The 25,172-nt window shown below is 45.5% G+C and overlaps 3 long non-coding RNA genes across 3 annotated transcripts in view; 1 reads left to right on the forward strand and 2 right to left on the reverse strand.

Annotated features, from left to right (window-relative positions):
• Positions 1-311: 311 nt before the first annotated feature.
• On the reverse strand, positions 312-24,725 carry LOC137521040 (uncharacterized). The gene is made up of 3 exons (XR_011022000.1): positions 24,702-24,725; positions 21,195-21,273; positions 312-532 (listed from the first exon to the last, which is right to left on the reverse strand). It is a non-coding gene; the product is annotated as an uncharacterized lncRNA (long non-coding RNA).
• The window catches only part of LOC137521043 (uncharacterized), an 82,554-nt gene continuing 57,765 nt past the window's right edge, over positions 384-25,172 (forward strand). The window contains exon 1 of the long non-coding RNA XR_011022002.1: positions 384-543. This is a non-coding gene — a long non-coding RNA (uncharacterized lncRNA). The remainder of the gene's footprint in view (positions 544-25,172) is intronic.
• Positions 24,725-25,172, reverse strand: part of LOC137521041 (uncharacterized) — a 72,848-nt gene continuing 72,400 nt past the window's right edge. Inside the window, exon 3 of the long non-coding RNA XR_011022001.1 lies at positions 24,725-24,841. This is a non-coding gene — a long non-coding RNA (uncharacterized lncRNA). The remainder of the gene's footprint in view (positions 24,842-25,172) is intronic.

Raw genomic sequence — 25,172 nt, forward strand, 5'->3', positions numbered from 1 at the left:
CCCTACATCTAACTACACTATACCTGGCTAACTATCCTGAAGACCCCTACACCTAACTACACTATACCTGGCTAACTATACTGAAGGTACCTACACCTAACTACACTATATCTGGCTAACTATACTGAAGGCACCCACACCTAACTACACTATACCTAGCTACCTAAATGTTGGTAGATCTCCTGGACTCGGCAAATTTTAAAGTAGCTCGTGAGCCGAAAAAGTGTGAGCACCCCTGTCATTGACTATCATATTAATAGCTTTCATTCACTGAATTTCTTATCCATTAGAAAAGAACACAAGAGACAACATTTCACACTAATAACAGAAGATATGTTATATTTGTTGGAGTTACAGAGAAGTGTTTATGCTCCAGAGCACACTTTTTCCTGTTCTTTTAATCTAGGAGTCCAGTGGCACATCGAGGATCCCCGACACGGTGCTGTTGATCCCAGAGACAGCGTTCAATGTCTTCAGAGTGCAAGGTCCTCATGGTTTTATGCCATAAGATGTGAAGTCACAAACTGCAGAGCTGAGAAAAGAGTAAGGCACACCTTCAATTCAAAAAAATCTATTCATCATAGATAACAAAAAAATAGTTAAAACATCAGTTAACAATTACATTAGAAATGTGCTTTTTCAAACTCATTGGAAAAATATGTTGAGATCAGAAGTTGATTAACCCTCCTGGCGGTTAATTTTTTTTTGCCACTTAGGCAAAAATCTTTTTTTTTTTTTTTTTTTTTTTTTTTGTTTCATGTAAAGCTACCAGAGTGGTAGCTACATGAAACACCACTAGAGGGCGCATGTGTCCCTCTAGTGCGATCGTCGCCGGCATCAAAAGCAAACAGGGGAACGCGTATATAACGCGCTCCCCTGTTTGGCTTCTCCTGTCGCCATGGCGACGATCGGAATGACGTCAGCCGACGTCCTGACGTCAGACGTCTCCGATCCAGCCCATAGCGCTGCCCGGAACTCATTGGTCCGGGCAGCGCAGGGCTCTGGTGGGGGGGGGGAGGCCTCTTGTGCCGCTGCGTGCGGGCGATCGCCGCAGAGCGGCGGCGATCGAGCTGTACGCGCGGCTAGCAAAGTGCTAGCTGCGCGTACAGCAGTTTAAAGTGTGCAAATCGCCCCACCAGGGGCTGAGATATCTTCCTGCGCGGCATAGCCGAGCTCAGCTCGGGCTTACCGCCAGGAAGGTTAACCACTTCAGGACCACAGTCTTTTCGCCCCTTAAGGACCAGAGCCTTTTTCTCCATTCAGACCACTGCAGCTTTCACGGTTTATTGCTCGCTCATACAACCTACCACCTAAATGAATTTTACCTCCTTTTCTTGTCACTAATACAGCTTTCTTTTGGTGCTATTTGATTGCTCCTGCGATTTTTACTTTTTATTATATTCAGCAAAAAAGACATGAATTTTGGCAAAAAAATGATTTTTTTTAACTTTCTGTGCTGACATTTTTCAAATAAAGTAAAATTTCCTATACATTTGAGCGCGAAAGTTATTCTGCTACATGTCTTTGATAAAAAAAAAAACCATTCAGTGTATATTTATTGGATTGGGTAAAAGTTATAGCGTTTACAAACTATGGTGCCAAAAGTGAATTTTCCCATTTTCAAGCATCTCTGACTTTTCTGCGCACCTGTCAGGTTTCATGAGGGGCTAAAATTCCAGGAAAGTACAAATACCCCCCAAATTACCCCATTTTAGAAAGAAGACATCCCAAAGTATTCAGTGAGAGGCATGGTGCGTTCATAGAAGATTTTATTTTTTGTCACAAGTTAGCAGAAAATGACACTTTCTGACAAAAAAGAAAAAAAAAAAAAGTTTCCATTTCTTCTAACTTGCGACAAAAAAAAATGAAATCTGCCACGGACTCACTATGCTCCTCTCTGAATACCTTGAAGTGTCTACTTTCCAAAATGGGGTCATTTGTGGGGTGTGTTCACTGTCCTGGCATTTTGGGGGGTGCCTAATTGTAAGCACCCCTGTAAAGCCTAAAGATGCTCATTGGACTTTGGGCCCCTTAGCGCAGTTAGGCTTCAAAAAAGTGCCACACATGTGGTATTGCCGTACTCAGGAGAAGTAGTATAATGTGTTTTGGGGTGTATTTTTACACATACCCATGCTGGGTGGGAGAAATATCTCCATAAATGACAATTTATTTTTTTTTACACACAATTGTCTATTTATAGAGATATTTTTTCCCACTCAGCATGGGTATGTGGAAAAATACACCCCAAAACACATTATACTACTTCTCCTGAGTACGGCGATACCACATGTGTGGCACTTTTTTGCACCCTAACTGCGCTAAGGGGACCAAAGTCCAATGAGTACCTTTAGGATTTCACAGGTCATTTTGAGAAATTTGGTTTCAAGACTACTCCTCACGGTTTAGGGCCCCTAAAATGCCAGGACAGTATAGGAACCCCACAAATTACCCCATTTTAGAAAGAAGACCCCCCAAGGTATTCCGTTAGGAGTATGGTGAGTTCATAGAAGATTTTTTTTTTTTTGTCACAAGTTAGCAGAAATTGATTTTAATTTTTTTTTTCACAAAGTGTCATTTTCCGCTAACTTGTGACAAAAAATAAAATCTTCTATGAACTCACCGTACTCTTGATAAGCTGGTGTGAGAGTGTGCATTGCGTGAGCCAAGCAAGCACACGACGGGCTGCTGCAATTCGTGGAAACCAGCGGCGAACCGCGTGGATGTTAAACTTTGACTGAAAGTGCACATCAGTCATAGCCAAAACCGGGTCGCAGGTGACTGGAAGCTCCGAGGCCGGCTGGCAGCTGCCGCTGGAGATCGATCCGCTGAGCCAGTGTGGGTACACAGAGATGGCTCAGTAATTCCAGGGGGTCCACTCAAGGTTCGTGAAGTTGCCACAAGCTGGGCGAATTGGCAGGCCTACGAAGTCCTCTGCTCAGGCAAGTTGGATTTACGTTGTTATATGGCATTATATGTGTTGTATTTGGGTGTTATAACAAGGAGAGAATGATGTGTTAAGGTGTACAGTCTGTGTTAATTGCAGCGGGGAGGCTGCGTGCTTCATTTTTTTTTGTGTGTTGTTCCTTTTTCTGTGTTGGTTTTGTTTTTTTTTCTCCCCGTCCAGAGACTGGGAGTGATGCCAGCTGTGTTTTCGCTTAGCAGAGAGCTGCCCGCGGAAGAGATGAGGGGGGGCGGCTGTCGAGCAGGTGGAGGGGAGAGAAGAAAGAGAGAGAGGTAGCAGAGTAGACAGGAGAGAAGTAATTTTTTCCTTCGGTGAGCTGGCGTTTTTTCCCGAGCCCGATCAGGGTGTTTTTTTTCCCTCTCTGTCCATAATGGAAAGCGTAGAGAGATAAGTAGGCTTATCTCGTCCCAGTCAGAGCTGCTTCAAAGGCTTTAAATGTCGGTATCTGTTATGTTGTTTAGCCAGCTCGTCTGTTGTTCGTCTCAGTAATAGCGCTGTAATAGTTCTGAGTTATGGCTGAGATAAGCTGCAGATGAGTTGTGGAGAGAGGGGATAGAGGGAGAGAGATTCCTACGTCTCTGGGGATCCGTATGTCTGATTGCAGTTCGGATTACAGCTGAGACGTGAAGGAATGCTGAGGCTGATTTTTGTGCACTGTGGATAGATGCTGTGTGTGACTAGGCATGTTTGTTTGTATTTTGTTCTCTCTCCTAGGTCTATAGGAACGAGAGGCTGCTATGGGAGCAGCCATCTTGGCTGGCAGTCCAGGACTCAAAATGGCGGCAGTGGAGAGAGCCCGCCCCCGTGAGTCATGGCCCCCACACGTCATGGCAGGGGGGAGGAGGGGCTGGGGGGATCCACGTCACGTCAGGCTGTGCTCGCGGCTCCGGGCAGAGCAGCTGAAAGGAAGGGGGGTAGAAATACAGAGACGTTCTCCTGTGTGTCTCGGTTCTCAAAGTATTTCCCCAGAGTTTTTCCCAGAGTCCATGGACAGGAATACCAGAATAGGAAGTGTTTCCCAGCTCGGTGCAGGGACACACGTAGCAGTGCAGGTCAGGAAAGTGTCTGTACTGTGTTGCTTATGGGATTCTTCCTGTAAGTGGGGCACCTTAATGGGTGGTGCAGCATGAGTTCCCAATAGAGTATAGGGGGGGACAGTGCATCAGGGGGGTGCCGGAGGTGGAAAAAAAGGGAGTTGACCAATATGGGTTTCCGTCGCCGCTGATGCAGAGCGGTAACGTTTTTTCCGGTTTTTGTCGTGGACAGGGCCAGAGCTTGACTGAGAGGTCTATGCTGGGCTGTTTTTTTGTGGGGTTTTTTTTTTTGGTTGGTCAAATATGTTTTTTCCAGCTCCTGTCAATTGTAGCACAAAGAACAAGGACTGACAGCAGTTCATGGGGCAATTATACAGATGATAGAATTGCCGTTTACAGAGTGACAGTGTATCAGTACGGTGTTTGCCAGGTGACTACCTCCCAAGTGGGCATTCAGGGATCTGCATACAGGCATGTGACGCTGGTATGCTTAGCCCTGCACCCTGTGTAGTTTAAGTGCAAAGCGCTCCTTCCTGCAGGGAGGCAGCCGTTTTTTTTGTGAAGTCTGGGGGTAGTGGCACGGCAAACATTGATCAGAGGGTACAACACACAGAACTTCTAGCAGAGCTGGTATCGCGATGAAGTTCTAGACAAGTAAATGCGATAATGAGTAAGAGCATTGCAGGCTCACCTGCAAAGCAGCAACAGGTGTGGCATCCGTAATCTGTGCATGCGACGGCCGCGCATGGACAGATAGGGGGGGATGTGGAGTGAGCTGCAATGAGGTGAGAGCTTCCAAAGGGGAAGCGAGCTTCCAAAGGTGAAGTCCGCGGGAGCATATTTTAAACAGGTAAGTACTGAGGATAGTACTGAGGTAGGGGGGTGAAGTTTAACTCCAATCTACCAATAAGAGTAAACAGAGTTCATGAGAACCATAAAGCAACGAGATCAATTACGATATATATTGATCAATTTAAAGGGTAAAGGGTAAAGAGTACAAGCCGCAGGGCGAATCCCAAATCATTAATAAGAATTGATTTATTTGTATTTCGATTTCAGGTGTTTGGCAATATGGAATTGAGACAGCTGCAGTGCTGGCAGCAAAGATGGAGATGTCAGTCGGATAAGCGAAAGGTTCCAGATGCCAATCTAAGCTTGGAGGAACACGAGATTCCTGAAATCGGAAAGAGACTAAAACACGAGATTCCTGAAATTGGAAAGAGACTAAACCGCGAGATTCCTGAAATCGGAAAGAGACTAACAAAACTGTCGGAGCAAAGCATAATGCAAAGTGCTAATGTTTTTCTTTCCCAGGGTGGTGCTTTTATAATGAGGAGTACCGTGCTGATGGCGATCCTAGGTTGCCATTTCGTCCTAGGAGAACAAAGAGAGGACATTCTCATCTATAATAAGGGGTTAATGAGAATGCAAGGCCCAAGCATGTTAATGTTGGGTGACAAAGGTACTGATCCTTTCACACCTCCCTCCGCTTGGCACAGATGGACCATGCAGGGACGGAGGAAAAGAGCACTTGTGCCAGGAGAAAGCAAATTTCATGGCACAAGGTGGGTGAAAGGTCTGAAGGGTCAAGTGTGCGGGCAGTGGGAATTTAATGGCAGTGTAAATCTGCTATTGAATACCACACTCCCAGAATCAATGCACCGATCCAAAGGTTTGTTAAAAGGTACATTGCAGTATAATGGGTACATGCAAAAGGTGGAGTGTGTGATTCAGGGGTACCTTGTCTTGGTTATGCAGAGTGAGATGGTTCCAGATTGGAGAGGAACGAGCAGGAGGCGTCAATTCTCTTACCAGAGAGACGCAGGGGACAACATCACACTCTGGAGCTACCAACAGAGAGTGCCTCTGAAACAACTATACACACGTAAAGGCTGGAAAGCCAAGGGTGGGTGGTTCTCGAAACAAGAAGTAACAATCGAGATCAAGCCACATTTCCAGGTGACAAAGAGGGTGGGGAGAGCGGTCCCGGGGGAGGGAAAGCCAACACAGGGAACCCCATCCACACTACACGGGTCACAACAGGGGACGATATTACACAGTCCCTATGCAGCAGCTTATCCTCATGATAGTTGGGTAAGTGAAGAGGTACTCTTAATCGAAAGATTGCAGAGAGTACAGTCTTCCCGACCTCAGGTACATATTGTGCCTCAGGACGTAAGGGGGGAAGAGGTCCAATCAGGACAGCTGGGGACATATTTTGTCAGCGAGAGATTGGACAAGGGGAGGTATAGTAACTTTTCTGGAGAAGGATCTTTTGCATGGCATCTTCGAGATGTTTGGGTGAACAAATGGAAACGGTGCAACATTCCTATAGGCACCGCCACTTCCTTAGTTCCCACCTCAACACATGTCTTACACCAGGACCTGAGAGGTCAACCTTTTTTGGTGCTAGACGGGGAGGTGAAGCAAGTAGAGTTGTCCTCATGCGGGCAATTCTTGCAGAAGTATCTGCGTTGGCCGGGGCAAGCCAAATTTAGTGAAGAAGCCTGCGGGTTCAATAACGCAGACTGCGAGGCTACCATTCAAAAGATCCACCCTGAAGCCAAACCAATAGTTCCGGTGGCTGAAGGAAGGGTTTGGTTTTTTTAACATAAGGTCTAGTGATACATTCAAGGTATATTCTCATAATTGTTCCGATAAGGGGGAGTTTTCCAAGGGGAACATATTGTGTGAGTGGAGATCCCATATGGATCCTGTCATCCAGGCTGGATGACGTTGTTTCTCAAATTGTTAAGAGAACTCTAAAGGTCAAAGTTTCACGAGTAGTTCCCGTCCTGAAAGAGAACACGACATGGGACAAAAGGGAACAGGGTTTGATCCAAGACGGCCACATGTTGTTACAAAGGTTAAACAAACAGTACACTAAGTTAGAGGTAAGATTTCACCATGATACAGGTGATCTTAACGAGGTAGAACACAAAAATGAGCAGGTGAGTTCCAGTCTGCCCTGGTGGACAAAGGTTCCGGTGATGTTCCAGGGACACTCGGACGGGGCATCTGCAGTTCCAAAGTTCTTTCTACACCCACTGGTCGTCTGGATGGGGATGACAACTTTAGGCATCGTTATCCAGGTGAGGTTGCGGGTTAAAATTACGTAAAATAAATTAACCTGGTCCAGAGATTGGTGCCTCATAAACAATCTCCGGAACCAATAGTTTAAATTAAGGGATATACAGGGTTACGGGTATAGGTTTAGTAGTACCTAGGAGCTGATTGTATAAAGGCGCTCTTTTAGAAGGCACCTGGCACTGCTCCGTTTTGTAACAACCAAACGAGTTTCACTTTTCTGTGGTCATGCAAGTTTGTGAGTGATACGCAAGTGACGCAAATGCTGAGCATGTGGTGTTGAGGGACTTAGAAGTAGGGCTTTCCCAGAGAGCCTGGTTACAGGAAGACCAAGAGGTCTTGCTCTCTCTCTTCCAGGGGTAACCACCGAGAGCAGAGAAGTTGTGTGAGCACGAACATCGAAAAGTGAAACATAAACGAAAGAAACCAGGTACTGGGAGGTTCAGACGCTGGGATCTGCGGGTCAAGCCGTTTTAGGGGGGATTGTTATAATTTAAGTAGGCCTCAGTTATTTGGACTGAGTTAGTCAAAAAGGCTTGATGAGCAGACCTGCCCTTTAAGGGGATTTTCTCTGAAGAGAGAAAATCTGCAGTTCTGTCAGCAGAACTAGAACATACCAAGAAGCTGTTCTGAACAAGGCCGCGGGTCTCTCTGACCTGGGCATGTACCACCACCAGAACAGAAAACATTGGCCATGTTTACAAAACATCCACATTCCTGTAAGTAAAGGAAAGGTGACATTAAATATTAATCGAGTAGGCGTGTAGGATGACACCACGAGTAGGGTCCACCAATAAACTGGTTTAGGGGGTGGCGAAGGTGATGTCATATTTAACTCTTTCCTAGTCGCTATTAAAGGTGGAGGGAGCTATGAGAGCTCACTTCTGCTCTTGACTTTCACGCTAGCTCGCCAGGCTGACTGGGACTTCTAAGCATGTTATTCCTTTCTGTAATCTGATATAATGTATGCTGTACATAGTTAGTCTAGATGTAACATAGAGTAGATACAAGAAGACCTGGGTATCTTCAGTAGGATAGATACTCAAGTAGCTGTAACGCAACATGGAAGTCTGCTTTGCCAGGAGATGAATGTATCTATCTGTATTCCTGTTTCCTGAATAAATAACGTAAACATTGGAAAAAGCCTGAGGAAGTCTATATCCGGTTTGCGGTGTGGAGAGTCAAGTGATCTCACAGTCTGTGAGACGATGGTGTCGAAGCAAGGTGATAAGAACAGTTTATAACAATACCCATGCTGGGTGGGAGAAATATCTCCATAAATGACAATTTTTTATTTTTTTTTACACACAATTGTCTATTTATAGAGATATTTTTTCCCACTCAGCATGGGTATGTGGAAAAATACACCCCAAAACACATTATACTACTTCTCCTGAGTACGGCGATACCACATGTGTGGCACTTTTTTGCACCCTAACTGCGCTAAGGGGACCAAAGTCCAATGAGTACCTTTAGGATTTCACAGGTCATTTTGAGAAATTTGGTTTCAAGACTACTCCTCACAGTTTAGGGCCCCTAAAATGCCAGGACAGTATAGGAACCCCACAAATTACCCCATTTTAGAAAGAAGACCCCCCAAGGTATTCCGTTAGGAGTATGGTGAGTTCATAGAAGATTTTTTTTTTTTGTCACAAGTTAGCAGAAATTGATTTTAATTTTTTTTTTCACAAAGTGTCATTTTCCGCTAACTTGTGACAAAAAATAAAATCTTCTATGAACTCACCGTACTCCTAACGGAATACCTTGGGGTGTCTTCTTTCTAAAATGTGGTCATTTGTGGGATTCCTATACTGCCCTGGCATTTTAGGGGCCCTAAACCGTGAGGAGTAGTCTTGAAACCAAATGTCGCAAAATGACCTGTGAAATCCTAAAGGTACTCATTGGACTTTGGGCCCCTTAGCGCAGTTAGGGTGCAAAAAAGTGCCACACATGTGGTATCGCCGTACTCGGGAGAAGTATTATAATGTGTTTTGGGATGTATTTTTACACATACCCATGCTGGGTGGGAGAAATATCTCTGTAAATGACAATTATTTGATTTTTTTTTACACACAATTGTCCATTTACAGAGAGATTTCTCCCACCCAGCATGGGTATGTATAAAAATACACCCCAAAACACATTATACTACTTCTTCTGAGTACGGCGATACCACATGTGTGACACTTTTTTGCAGCCTAGGTGCGCTAAGGGGCCCAACGTCCTATTCACAGGTCATTTTGAGGCATTTGTTTTCTAGACTACTTCTCACGGTTTAGGGCCCCTAAAATGCCAGGGCAGTATAGGAACCCCACAAGTGAAACCATTTTAGAAAGAAGACACCCCAAGGTATTCCGTTAGGGGTATGGTGAGTTCGTAGAAGATTTTATTTTTTGTCACAAGTTAGTGAAAAATGACACTTTGTGAAAAAAACAATAAAAATCCAATTTCCGCTAACTTTTGACAAAAAATAAAATCTTCTATGAACTCATCATACACCTAACAGAATACCTTGGGGTGTCTTCTTTCTAAAATGGGGTCACTTGTGGGGTTCCTATACTGCCCTGGCATTTTAGGGGCCCTAAACCGCGAGGAGTAGTCTAGAAAACAAATGCCTCAAAATGACTGTTCAGGGGTATAAGCATCTGCAAATTTTGATGACAGGTGGTCTATGAGGGGGCAAATTTTGTGGAACCGGTCATAAGCAGGGTGGCCTCTTAGATGACAGGATGTATTGGGCCTGTTCTGATGGATAGGAGTGCTAGGGGGGTGACAGGAGGTGATTGATGGGTGTCTCAGGGGGCGGTTAGAGGGGAAAATAGATGCAATCAATGCACTGGGGAGGTGATCGGAAGGGGGTCTGAGGGGGATCTGAGGGTTTGGCCAAGTGATCAGGAGCCCACACGGGGCAAATTAGGGCCTGATCTGATGGGTAGGTGTGCTAGGGGGTGACAGGAGGTGATTGATGGGTGTCTCAAGGTGTGATTAGAGGGGGGAAATAGATGCAAGCAATGCACTGGCGAGGTGATCAGGGCTGGGGTCTGAGGGCGTTCTGAGGTGTGGGCGGGTGATTGGGTGCCCGCAAGGGGCAGATTAGGGTCTAATCTGATGGGTAACAGTGACAGGTGGTGATAGGGGGTGATTGATGGGTAATTAGTGGGTGTTTAGAGGAGAGAAGAGATGTAAACACTGCACTTGGGAGGTGATCTGATGTCGGACCTGCGGGCGATCTATTGGTGTGGGTGGGTGGGTGATCAGATTGCCCGCAAGGGGCAGGTTAGGGGCTGATTGATGGGTGGCAGTGACAGGGGGTGATTGACGGGTGATTGACGGGTGATTGACAGGTGATCAGTGGGTTATTACAGGGAATAACAGATGTAAATATTGCACTGGCGAATTGATAAGGGGGGGTCTGAGGGCAATCTGAGCGTGTGGGCGGGTGATTGGGTGCCCGCAAGGGGCAGATTAGGGTCTAATCTGATGGGTAACAGTGACAGGTGGTGATAGGGGGTGATTGATGGGTAATTAGTGGGTGTTTAGAGGAGAGAAGAGATGTAAACACTGCATTTGGGAGGTGATCTGATGTCGGATCTGCGGGCGATCTATTGGTGTGGGTGGGTGATCAGATTGCCCGCAAGGGGCAGGTTAGGGGCTGATTGATGGGTGGCAGTGACAGGGGGTGATTGACGGGTGATCAGGGGGGATAGATGCATACAGTACACGGGGGGGGGGGTCTGGGGAGAATCTGAGGGGTGGGGGGGTGATCAGGAGGGAGTAGGGGGCAGATTAGGGACTAAAAAAAAAATAGCGTTTGACAGATAGTGACAGGGAGTGATTGATGGGTGATTAGGGGGGTGATTGGGTGCAAACAGTGGTCTGGGGGGTGGGCAGGGGGGGGTCTGAGGGGTGCTGTGGGCGATCAGGGGGCAGGGGGGGGGGAATCAGTGTGCTTGGGTGCAGACTAGGGTGGCTGCAGCCTGCCCTGGCGCTTCCGAACGGCCGGCGGGTTACAGCGAGCGGTGGGCGGAGCCAGTCCCCGGCGGCTGATCGCGTCACAAATGACGCGATCGCCGCATAGCCACTCCCGCAGCCGCCCCCGCCGATGGGCGTATTGCGGTTGTTTGGGCCCGGACTTTGCCGCCGCCCATCGGCTGGGGGCGGTCGTTAAGTGGTTAAGATGAACTATTGCCCGGGGCAAGATAGCAGTTTTTTCCCACTGCTGATGGTTACCTGGCTTGTTTTAGTTAATTTGGTGAGGGCTATCATCCACCAGGTCCCTAGACTCTCTCCAGGCCCTAGGCAACTGCCTTGTGGATGTCAGAAACACCTGATCTGCATTTGCTTGTTCAGGTTCTATGGCTAAACGTTATAGAGGCAGAGGATCTGCGTGATGGTTTTGCTTAAAAGGAAATAAATATGTCAGCCTCTATATCCCTCCAGCTTCAGTTGCCCTTTAAAGTACCCCTGACCCGGTTTCAAATAAACATACTGTTAACACAGTTTTAAGTGTGGTGATGTTGTCCCAGCGCCTTCAGTGCTCCCTGTAGCCCCCACTCTGCTCCGCCAAAATCTTCGACTGAGAAGAAAGTTGAATATGGGAAGGTAGGAAGTGTCAGTACTTCCTCCTCTCAGCCCGTCCTTAGTTCCACTCACCTCTGATGGTTCCTGCTATGTGTTATAGTACACAGCATACTGCGGAGTTGTACTGTGTGCGGTGTTGGGATAGTTTAGCTCGGAAAGATAGTGTACTAATACAGCTATTAGTATACTATCTTTCACAGCTAAATTATCACAATACCGCACACAGCGCAGCTCCACTGCACGCTATGTACTATAACACCTAGCAGGAACTATCAAAGGTGAGTGGAGGGGGCGGAACTAAGGACAGGCGGAGAGGAGGAAGTACTGACACTTCCTCCCTCCGTCCAGAGGATTTCAGCTCAGAAGAGCGGGGGGCGCAGGGGACGCTGGAGGGGGAGAAAGTTGCTGTGTCACTTGTACACACACTATACATAAAATGTATTAAAAGCATGTATCTGTTAGACCAGGTCAGGGGTACTGTATCTACAAGTGTTTTATGTAATTGTTTCCATACCAGGAGAGAGCTTCTGGGAGTCATTTTACCAAGTATTCGTTAAATTGGCAGCTGACAGACGTGTTTGCCACCTTCTCTAGTGGAATTGGAGGTGCTTGAAGGTTAGCATGGGCAGTGGTGCCCTGGCAGTTATGTCAGTTCTAGAAGTGCCTTGTGAAAAGGGGTCCTGGTGTCCAGGGGCATAAATATGATCCTCCGAGCCCCGCACCAGCAAAAATCTCACAGTCCTTAAGAAGTTTGAAACGTGGGCACCAGTGCACTTTAGCAAACATTTATTGCACGATAGTGTAAAACAGTTATAGCAATGTGTCACATGGTAAAACCAGTACAGTACTTCACCCGTCTAGATGACACCACACACATCAGAACCCATCCTCCAACAAATGTTTCGCACCGAGCGGTGCTTGATCACGGATGGTTTGGCTCAATGGTGTTGGACTTCATATCGTCCAATAAATGTTTGCTAAATTGCACTGGTGCCCACGTTTCAAACTTCTTAAGGACTGTGGTTGTTTATACTAGTGTGTGGAGGCACAGTGCTCACGGAGAAGCAAACTGCACTTACGTGTGTCCCTTTGATCGTGTCAGGAGTGTGGGGTATCTGCTTTGCTGCTTTTCCAGCAAAAATCTGACAGCCCCCCTCCTCCTCCCACACACAAGGTACAGATTTTTCCTATTCCCTCCCTCTCTTCCCAAAAGTCAGAGTATCAGGTCGTTTCTTTCCACCTGTTATGTAGAGCAGCAGCAGAGGGTTATGCCAGTGGCGTAGCTTAGGAGCTGTGGGCCCCGTTGCAAGTTTTACATGGGGCCCCCCAAGCACTCTACAAATAACAAATGATACGGCGCACCAAAACCTGGCAATGGCAACTACAGTGTCAGTGATGCAAGAAGGGGATGGGTAACAGTTTGTTAATGATTACCACTATTCAAAGTATCTATAGAAGTGATTATTATGGGCACAGGACCAATAGAGAGCTAATACTGCAGTTCAGGGAGGAGCCTACGGGGCCCCTCTGGCCCAAGGGCCCCGATGCGGTCGCAACCTCTGCCCCCCCTATTGCTACGCCCCTGGGTTATGCATTACCTGCTCCCGGTGTCAGGACAGGTCCTCTTCAGTGTAGCTCATCACCATGCGCCTCTAGATACACACCTTTAAGAGTCATGGCTGCACGGTATGGCGATGAGCTACACTAAAGAGTGAGAAAGACCCAGAGAAGGATTAAGACAAAATGGGGCCCCAGGCAAGGATATACTCTGGCTCCCCATGTCTTCCTGGCAAGCTAAGCTGGGAAAAGGTTCAAAAGGAGATGGCACCTTGACCCACTAGGCCCCAGGTACCTGTTCAGGTTGCCTTGTGGATGATTCTGCTATGGGAGGACCTGTCCTGCCGCTGGGAGGTAATGCATAATCTTCCGCTGACACTCTGCATATTAACCATGGAGCGGGCCCCCTTTAGCCCCTCATTTCAATAACCTTTTGACAAAACACAGCAAACGGAGTACAACCAGTCTGTGAGTTAAACAAAATTTCCCAGCTATTCCGATAAAAATACATTTTATACAGAGAAATAAGTCATAGAGCTTCAATCAATACACAGAGGCTTTTTTATTTTTTCTTATGAACTTTTGCTTTGTTATTATGTTAGTGCCCAACCGGTGCCGGAACAAGGTTCTCTAGCTCCAGAGGTGGAGTTTCCAAAGTTGGCCCCTCTTCCCTCCCGAACTGTGCCTTCCCCAGTGTACAGATGTGGACTTAGTATTAAGTAGGTAGCCCCCTTTCCCAGGATAGGCAGAAAGAATTGCCCCCAGTTTTAGGCAGGCAGCCGTCCCTGAAGGTCCCAGCACAGAGACGAGAGGTGAAAAGCACTTCTACAGCTCCACTCGTGACTCTGCATATGGCTGAGCTAGGGGGTCCACTGGGAGGGGGGAATGCATGGGTGCACCCTCAGGGCTGTGTGCCCAGAGACTGGTGCCGCCTCTGCCTCGGCTCAGCCCTGCATCCAACAGTCCATTTTAAAAACATAAAAGCAGAGCGATCAACAGTAACAAGAACTGCAACACTAATGCTGCTAAGTAATCAATGTCCTCTTTGGCGTAAGCCTAATGCTGTCCAAACAAAGTTCATCCACATTTGATAAGTATAGGCTCTTCACTGTAAAACTTCCTCCAAAGAAATTGATAAATTTCTGTCACAGCGCTTATCACTATACGCTCACCAGATCGGTTGGCCAATCTTTTCAGATCAGCAGTCAGCGTTTTTGGCCTTGCCAGCAAGAGATTCCTCCGATCACTTCACCAGCCTCTCCAGGCATCCGACCATAAGCTCAGAATAAAACAAGGGAAATGCAATAGTGTGATACCATTTGGATAGAGCTTAATATTATCACCAGTGCACCCCTTTTCCAGAACAGTGCCACCAACGTGCTTCCACCATAAACAGATACACAAGGCGCTCACCAGATGCACTGGCCGACCCGCAACAGACCAGCAATATAGCGTGTTGTTATAACTTCAGTTTTTGGGATAAAGGACATCCTAGGACTCAAACAAAGCCGACCATAGCATAATTCCGTTTGATTTTAATAAGTAATAAAAGTAGTGCACTTACAAATTTGCAGTAAAACATGCGCATATAAAAAAACGTAGCACAGGATCCTCCAGCGTCTCCTCAGCTCCTTAGGCTCCGCCCTACTAGTTTCGTCCAATGACTCATCAGGGGCTCGGCCATTCAGAGCTGAGGGACGCTTAAAATACTCTCCACCTCTATCACATGACCAGCTGTCTCAGCTGGATTCATTCGCTGCTGCCGCTTCTGTCATAATCATGCGGCCACTCCAATAGGCTGTCCATATTGGACTAAAGACTACAGTACCCATCTCACTTAGCGGCTACTTCCGCATTTCGGGTGTGTACACCCATCACCCAGCATTTATTACTTGAAATCCTAATCCCACTTCCAGTTAAAAACAGTAGCCTTATTAAACAACCCCAGTATATCATTACACTCACCGCTTTACTCCACTGTACATCCCCCATCTGCTAACTGGGGGCTGCAAACTCCAGAATCCACATGTCAGCAGCAGCGGCCATCTTGTGCCTCATAGACTACATTACCCAGAATCCCCTGAGTCAGACGGCTGCCATCTTGAAAAAACAGACTACAGGGATACTAATGTCCTCTACTCCGGATTGCAATGACTACATCACCCAGGATCCCCTGAGTCATAGCGGCGGCCATCTTGGAGAGGGACTACAAGGAAAAAATGCCCTTTGGACAATATTTCATAGATATCTTCTGCCTACTCTTGCAGGCATGAAGATAGTACAAGCTAAAAACTCAAAAATTAAAAGTAAAACTAAAAAAGTCTTGCAAAATAAACTACATAAACAAAAATATATAAAATTGAAAAAAGGGGGGATAAGAAACATCACCAATCAGTGGCCGTAGAAATTCTCATTCCTGAGCAACCTTATTTGAAAATCGGGGAAATAAAGAAGGTATGGTTACCACATGACTCAGAGTACCCCCTTATGTGATGCCCCCACACACGATCACCTATCGGGACCCATCCTACATATCATTACATTCACCACTTTCCTCCACTATACACCCCCATCTACTAACTAAGGGCTGCAAACTCCAGAATCCACCTGTCAGCAGCAGCGACCATCTTGTCCCACATTGACTACATTACCCAGAATCCCCTGAGTCAGACGGCTGCCATCTTGAAAAAACGGACTACAGGGACACTAATGCCCTCTGCTCCGGATTAGAATGACTACATCACCCAGGATCCCCTGAGTCATAGCGGTGGCCATCTTGGAAAGGGACTACAAGGAAAAAAATGCCCTTTGTACAGTATTTCATAGATATCTTCTGCCTATTTATGCGGGCATGAAGATAGTGCAAGCTAAAAACTCAAAAATGAAACTGAAACTAAAAAAGTCTTACAAAATAAAACTCCATAAACAAAAATATATAAAATGAAAATAATGAAAAAAAGGGGGGGGGGGGGTTAGAAATATCAACAAATAGTGGCCATAGAAATTCTCATTCCTGAGCGACCTTCTTGGGAGATCAGATCACGGAAATACAGTGACATAAAAAGGGTATGGTTACCACATGACTGAGTACCCCCTTATGTGATATCCCCACACACGACCACCTATCGGGACCCATCCACTAAGGTATAATTAACTAACCTCTCATCTACCCAATTTGTATAGATGCCTTAAATGGGCCTACAGTATAGACCAGAACCTTGACCAGTATAAAGAACTGCGGCTCATAAATCCAGCTTCAACAGTGGGAACACAATCCCCAAAATGACAGTTTAATCACCCTCACCCTCCCATATCACCTGATAACCCTAATCATCCGCAATAAAACAGTTTATGTCAAGTTCCACATTCAAACTCCCAGGGGTGAGTGTCTTAAGCTCATATATCCATCTCGTTTCCATTTTTGATATCTCCCTAACCTTATGACACCCCCTCCACCTAGTCGTTAATTTCTGTAACCCACAAAACTTCAAGAATGTAGGATTTCTATTGTGTTTCTCCAAAAAATGTTTAGACACACTGTGTCCCCCGAAACCTCTTGCAATATTATTAATGTGTTCCCCAATTCTCCTTTTTAGGGTCCTTTTCGTGCGGCCCACATATTGTAGGCCGCACGGGCACCAAAGGAGGTAGACCACATATTTACTGCTGCAGTGAATAAATTCCTTAATTTTATGACTCCTCCCAGTTTGCAAAGAAGTGATTTCCTGTTTCCTAACACCATGTGCTCTTTCGCATGCAACACATTGGTGACACGGATAAAAACCCACATTACCCCAGGCATCGGTTCTGTCTCTTACTTTAGGGCCATCCACATATGTTTTAACCAATTTTTGCTGAAGGTTACTAGCTCGCCTATAAATGAACTTTGGCTGCTCTGGTAGCGACCTACCCAGAACAGGGTCATTCCTTAAAAGACTCCAATGCCTTCTATAAATCCTTTCCACCTGTTTATATTGTGAGTTATAATCCATCAGGACCGCATATTCAAACACATTGGACCCATTGTTGCTCTCTCTTTTATCCTCTAAGTAATGTTCTCTCTGTGTATTTAAAACTTCAGTAGAAATTTCGTCAAGGTAATCCCTACTATATCCCTTTTCCACAAACCGCTCAATGAGCATCTCTGCTTGCATAATATAGTCTGTTTCAGTACTGCAATTTCTCCGTATTCTACTAAGTTGGCCTTTGGGAATGTTCCGCATCCAATTAGGGTGATGACAACTTTTTACTGGGATATATGAGTTCCGGTCGGTTTTTTTAAAAAAGGTTTTCGTTCCTACCGTACCCTCCCTTTTCATAACCACCACATCCAAAAAATCTATTTGTTCTTGACTACATTTCATTGTTAGTTCAATCCCCCATTCATTATTATTGGCCCACTGTATGTATCTTTCCAACTCTTCCTTATCACCACTCCAAATCCAGAAAAGGTCGTCAATAAACCGTTTCCAATTGGATACTTTACTACTTTCCTGTGCCCTTAGTATCTTTCTCTCCCACTGATCCATAAAAATATTTGCTACACTCGGAGCAAATTTTGCCCCCATGGCACATCCAACGGCCTGCACGTAAAATGCACCATTGTACCAAAAATAGTTGTGTGATAAACAGAATTCCAGTAGTTCCAAAATAAACCTAATTTGGTCCTCACCCACCCCCCCAGCCTCTAAAAGAGCTTCCTTTACAGTTTCCAATGCCCTTGTATGCGGAATGATGGTATATAACGCGGTCACATCTGCTGTGACCAACATGTCACTATCCCCAATTTTCATACCATTAATGGATCGTAGGAAATCTTTGGTATCCCTCAGTAAATACGGTAAAGTGCCCACTACTGGCTGCAAAAATATGTCAATATACTCACCAATTCTTTGGTTGAGTGACCCTATCCCACTCACAATAGGGCGTCCAGGTGGGTGGGTTTGACTTTTGTGGATTTTAGGGTTGATGTACATAACCGGAATACGTGGGGCATCAACCATGAGGTATCTGAACTCTACATCCTTTAGAATACCTTTCTCCAACCCACTCCTAAGAATTTTCCTTAATATTTCCATATATTCGCTTGTTGGGTCTCCCTTAAGTTTTCTATAAGTAATGTTATCACTAAGAATATTGGTCATTTCTTGTGTGTATTGTTCATGATGCAAGACAACCACCCCACCCCCCTTATCAGCCGGCCTCACTAAAATTTCCTTTTTTTCGCTCAACTCTCGTATAAGCTGTGCTTCACCCTTGTTGTTTTTCATATTCAGTGATTCAACATCTTTGAGTACCATATTTTTAAAACTCACTATTGTGCTATCTTTTGACATATCTGGTGGATTGAACGTGGAACGATTTTTTAAATTTGTGTGCATATATTGTGAATTTAGCCCTCCCCTATTGGCCCTATTAGTGGGTCCCTCTTTAGCTAAAAAATACTTCTTGATGTTCATCTTACGAATAAATTTATGCGTATCCACATATACATTAAATTTGTTTACACCTTGCTGAGGTGCATATTTCAGTCCTCTATCAAGGATATTTAATTCAGCTCTGGTCAATGGTATACCACTAATGTTAAAGATGCCCTTTCCACTCACTTCCTTCTTTTTAGATCTCCCCCCTCTTCTTCCCCGTCTGTGTCTCTTTTGCGTATGTTCCTTATCTGATAGTCCATGTCCTCCCATCTGTCTTCCTCCCCCCTCCTGTTCCCTAAAAAATGATGGCGAGTGACTTCATCCACCTCCCGCTCCAAGGGTTCAAATCTATTATAAATGGGCAGTGATTCCCTTAGTTCTTTTTCTTCCCAACTCCCCTTTGCTGGTGGTCTCCTATACGGACTAGGGTGATGGCCCCGATGTGGGTTACTCACATAATCCCCATTCTGACCTCCCATATGCAATCCTCTATTTCCTCCGGGGCCTCTACCTCTGTTATACCTGGGGATCTCCCACTGACTGAACCCCCTTCTACTGGGTGAGCTATACATACCTCTGCCCCCTCTTGTGGGTCTCTTTGGGACTGCTCCCCTATTCCATTGGGGTTCAGGTCTATCATAGAAACCTTCCCTCCCACATAGGGTGTCATAATTGTCAAGCTCATGGTCACACTCCCTACTCCTAATTTGTGGTTCAGTGGCCTTTTGGGTCTCATCCTCTTTCTTTTTCCTTTTACTCTGTTCCAGCTGCCACTTATATGCTGTTTTCTTCTTATAATCTTGCCAGTCATTTTGAAATCTGTTAGTCCTAATATCACATACTTCTTTTTCACACTTTTGCACAATTTTACTTAAGGCTGCTGCATTAGTTTTAACCTCATCATCATCTTTATAAGGCTCTAGTTTCCCTTTTATAACATCAATTTCCCTACCCAACCTTTCCAGTCTGTTTTGTTTCCTTTTGGCTAAAATTTTCAATAGACTTATCCCACAATTATTCAAAAACTCCCCCAATTCTCTATCATTTTCATCATTTTCTTCCCCATCATTGGGTAGGATATCCCACCTATATCTCCTCGGGATTATCCCCTCAGTGGCCTGTTTCTTAAGGCTAGCCAGATCCCACCATGTATTAGTTTCTCTAATCATTAAATGCTGCAATTGTTTGAAAAGTGCATCCGTACTAACATGGTTGGGGTCTGGTTCCTTAACAAAGATTTTATCCAGGTCTATGACCCCTCTATTTCTCAATTCAAACACCTCCATTTTCTCTATTTGAGTATGCTGCCCAAGTGTTAACACAATATAAAAATCAAATAAACATAAAACCTGGCGCTCCTCACTACCTCCTTGCTTTCCTCTCTCCTATATCAATCTGGTTCGCTTACTGCATAAAAAGTGTGTGTAACACTCACAAAAATATTAAAAACATAAAAGCAGAGCGATCAACAGTAACAAGAACTGCAACACTAATGCTGCTAAGTAATCAATGTCCTCTTTGGCGTAAGCCTAATGCTGTCCAAACAAAGTTCATCCACATTTGATAAGTATAGGCTCTTCACTGTAAAACTTCCTCCAAAGAAATTGATAAATTTCTGTCACAGCGCTTATCACTATACGCTCACCAGATCGGTTGGCCAATCTTTTCAGATCAGCAGTCAGCGTTTTTGGCCTTGCCAGCAAGAGATTCCTCCGATCACTTCACCAGCCTCTCCAGGCATCCGACCATAAGCTCAGAATAAAACAAGGAAAATGCAATAGTGTGATACCATTTGGATAGAGCTTAATATTATCACCAGTGCACCCCTTTTCCAGAACAGTGCCACCAACGTGCTTCCACCATAAACAGATACACAAGGCGCTCACCAGATGCACTGGCCGACCCGCAACAGACCAGCAATATAGCGTGTTGTTATAACTTCAGTTTTTGGGATAAAGGACATCCTAGGACTCAAACAAAGCCGACCATAGCATAATTCCGTTTGATTTTAATAAGTAATAAAAGTAGTGCACTTACAAATTTGCAGTAAAACATGCGCATATAAAAAAACGTAGCACAGGATCCTCCAGCGTCTCCTCAGCTCCTTAGGCTCCGCCCTACTAGTTTCGTCCAATGACTCATCAGGGGCTCGGCCATTCAGAGCTGAGGGACGCTTAAAATACTCTCCACCTCTATCACATGACCAGCTGTCTCAGCTGGATTCATTCGCTGCTGCCGCTTCTGTCATAATCATGCGGCCACTCCAATAGGCTGTCCATATTGGACTAAAGACTACAGTACCCATCTCACTTAGCGGCTACTTCCGCATTTCGGGTGTGTACACCCATCACCCAGCATTTATTACTTGAAATCCTAATCCCCCTTCCAGTTAAAAACAGTAGCCTTATTAAACAACCCCAGTATATCATTACACTCACCGCTTTACTCCACTGTACATCCCCCATCTGCTAACTGGGGGCTCCATTTTATTCTCACTACTGGAAGTTTCCAACGTTTGGTTTGGTGACCTGTTCACAGAATCATCTTTACCGCTGTATGGAATGTGTCTCCCCAAGGATGGTGATCTGATCATTTTCTACAAGGACATGATCTTCCTCCATCAACTGACCTGGGGAGATAAACAGGAATTATGAAAAATGCATTTCAGTGTGAAGCAGGGGCGTAACAATAGACCCTGCAAGGGATGCAGCTGCAGGGGGGCCCAGAAGCCACAGGAGGGCCTATCCTGAGATACTGACAACTAAGGGCAAGGAGAGAAGAAACTTTCTGCTCATTGCACAATTGTTCTAATGACTGCATCTGCTCAGCCACTGATAGCTAAACATACAAAATTTTGTAGACAAAGATTTGTAGACTGTCCCTATGCAGTGCGCAGGGGACCCCATCCAAAGTTTTGCAGGGGAGCCCAGTGATTTATAGTTACGCCCCTGGTGTGAAGGCATAAATCCTAACATCCCACCAGCTGCACTGGGGTATAAGCTGTTTGGACATCAGCTCCACTCTTTACCTTTGGGAGAGGCAGTGAGCCAATAGCAGGTGCTAAAAGAAGAGGATTCTGGGAAATCCCAACCAGGAAACGGAGTATAAATGCAATGGCTTTAGCGAAGAGAGGATTGTAATTTTTGGCAGAAAAGCATAGCTGGCTACAAGTTAAAGTGGACATATTAAATTATAAAATTACAGGTAAATAAAAATGGAGCATGTCATATCATTTATTTCTTTTTTTAGGACAAGGCTGTCTAGGCTGGCATTGCTTGTAAACTGACGCAGCAATCTGGCTTAGCTGCAGAGTGAATTACTACTTTCTTATAGACTGTACGGGCTGGATTACCATTATTACCATATATCACTGTGGATAAGCAGATGCCCACATTTTGAGTGTAAAGTGGTCGTGGTAGGAAGGGTAGGCCTATACCCAAATGACATACTGTGAATTACATGTTCATGGGGCTGCATATGCAAAGTGGACTGCTGAGTGTGCTTCAGCATTTATAGCTCCTTGCTCTGCTTTGCATCCTTTAGTGTCCCCTGCAGAATTCTGAACTGGCCACTAGAGCTCCAGGCTCAATACGGTCACATGACAGTGCGCCCGGAGCTCTAGTGGGCAATTCAGAAGCTGCGTGGGAAACTAGGAAGCAAGCTGGAGCAAGGACATGTATCTATACATGCTGAAGCACTCGGTTTACAAATTACTCACCTCCCTTCAGAATCTATAGATCTAGATCAGGGGTGTCAAACTCAATCAAGTAAGAGGCCAAAATCGAAAAATAGTCTAAGTGGCGGCTAAATTGTTTATGAAAATGTAACATTTAGTGTTTCAAACTAAGTGGCATAACTATAGCGATCGTAGGGCCCACCCCTCCCCTCTCTTAAAGGGAACCTAAACTGAGAGCAATATGGATATTTCCTTTTAAACTATACCAGTTGCCTGACTCTCCTGCTGATCTATTTGCTGCCGTAGTGGCTAAATCACACACCTGAAACAAGCATGCAGCTAATCCAGTCTGACTTCAGTCAGAGCACCTGATCTGCATGCTTGTTGAGGGGCTGTGGCTAAACTTATCAGAAACACAGGATCAGCAGGAGTGTCAGGCAACTGGTATTATTTTAAAAGGAAAAATCCACATCCTTCTCAGTTTAGGTTCCCTTTAAGGGTAGTGCAGTGGGACAGTTTAATATTTACCTGCTCTGGTGAGGCTTCTGGTCTCCTCTGATATTCCTGACAGCCACATGCTCTATGCTGCATACCTTTGGCTCTGAAAACATGTCATGTGATCGGGAGCTAGAGATATGGAAGCATAGAGCGTTCAGCTGCAGGAAAGAACAAACTCGATGCATCACTGGACTAGGTAAACAGTACTCAGCTGCAACGTGAGGAGATTGGGAGGGGGGGTAGGCTTGTGTTTATTTTACTAGCCACTCAAGGAGATTTGGATCCCAGGTGGGAGCCCATGCTAATTTAGCTGGGGAGTCCCGTGGGTTGCTACTGCACACAGGCTAAATGACAATGTTTCGATCAGAAGCACTGTCACCAGAGTGCTTCTCTGGATGGGAGAGTTCTGTCATTCTTTTACTGCTTACAATGATGCACATTTGAAGCTCTCAAGTGCCACATGAAGTGGCCCGTGGGGCTTGAGTTTGACACCTGTGAGCTAGATGTTTTATCTATTACATAGCAGGTTTTGCTTGGTGGATTAAGCCCATTGTTGGCTAGATCAGGGCTTTTCAACCCTGTCCTCAAGTACCACCAACAGTGCATGTTTTGTGGAAATTCAGCAGAGCCGATTAACTGCCTCTGTGGGACACTAATTACGTCACCTGTGAATGTTTGTGGTTTTCTGCAAAACATGCACAGTTGGTGGTACTTGAGGACGGGGTTGAAAAGACCTGGGCTAGATTACCTTTTCCTGATCTACTTTGTTGTGCTTTGTTTTCTTTGGGAGCATTTTTGTTTCCAGTTTTCCATCTTTCTCACCCCGCCACTTTCCGAAAGTTCACTGAGGGGTGAATGAGTGATTCTGAACTGGGCATGAGTAAGTTCTGAACCGCACATGCCAAGTGAAAGCATTTCAAGCCTTGTAAACACACGAGATAGTTCTTGGCTGTGGTGGCCAGTCAGGGCCGACTCTCCTGAGAATCCATGTGCCATAGTGCCAAAGCGTAAGAGACAAATCTGGTCTGCCGCATAATCTAGTCCAACCGCAGGCTGAATCTATTGTTCTACTTTTTAATCCTTCCCATCCACTGTGAGTTGTCGATCCACCCCTTTCATAGCAACCAGAAGGCACTTTTAGCCTCTAGGAACTCAGCCCTGAATTGTCACCCATAGGATCAAGTCCCCATCCCTGGAGGTGACTGTTATTGTGCATGTGTACTTATCTTAAATTGATGCCATAGTGGTAATGATCCCCTCTACAGTATATGTGTTTCAATACTGGTAATCATTAACAAACCATTTTCCTCTGCTTACACCTCTCTAACAACACCGCAGTCTTTAGATGTGTAGGTACTATAATTGGTGAGTTCAGCACAGGGTGAGCCGAATGACACGTCACCCTGTTGCTGATCAAATTCCTGGTGACGTTAAATACTCTTCCTCTTCCGAATCATAGCAACTTGGAAGGAGTAGTAATTCAGGGTCCACTGGAACCACAAATTACCCGTGTGCGAGCCGCGTACTATAGTACTACTGCTATAGCGGCGCCACGTGGGACACACGCACGGTGCCGAATCCACCTGCGTCGCCTAAAAGCCTGCTATTATACAAGCATCCAACATAGTTTACTGATTATGGAGGCATGCACTATGATTAACCAATGTGGTCACTGATATTTGGCTAGCAGTTGTTGGGCAGGGCCAAGGGACAGTTCGGTGGTAGAATTAGGTGAATCACTGAGCTGAAAAGAAAGGATCAGAGTGTAGAACAGTTCTAGTACCTCATGTGATTGCCACCTAATCAAGAGTGTCAAACAACAACTATGGTAAACGATGACAGGTCTACTTTATGGTGCATAGTAACTGACAGTCAGTACATACCAATGAGGCCCACACCAAATTCCTTCTTCTTACTCTCCACATGTACATTCAGGCGGTCAGGATTTTTTCCCCGTAAAACAAGGACTCAAAATCCACTGTCCAATGATATGATTAATTTCTCTCCTTCTTTCTTTACAAATCTTTCAGGAAATGTTAAAAAGTTTTTTAACCTTCCTGGCGGTAAGCCCGAGCTGAGCAGGAAGATATCTCAGCCCCTGGTGGGGCGATTTTGCTTATTTAAAGTGCTGTGCGCGCAGCTAGCACTTTGCTAGCCGCGTGCACAGCTTGATCGTCGCCGCTCTGCGGCGATCGTCCGCACGCAGCGGCGGAACAGGGCCCCGCCAGAGCCCTGCGCTGCCCGGACCAATGAGTTCCGGGCAGAGCTATGGGCTGGATCGGAGGCGTCTGACGTCAGGACGTCGGCTGACGTCCATGACGTCATTCCAATCGTCGCCATGGCGACAGGAGAAG

The sequence above is a fragment of the Hyperolius riggenbachi genome, chromosome 6, assembly GCF_040937935.1.
Source record: "Hyperolius riggenbachi isolate aHypRig1 chromosome 6, aHypRig1.pri, whole genome shotgun sequence".
NCBI lineage: Eukaryota > Metazoa > Chordata > Amphibia > Anura > Hyperoliidae > Hyperolius > Hyperolius riggenbachi.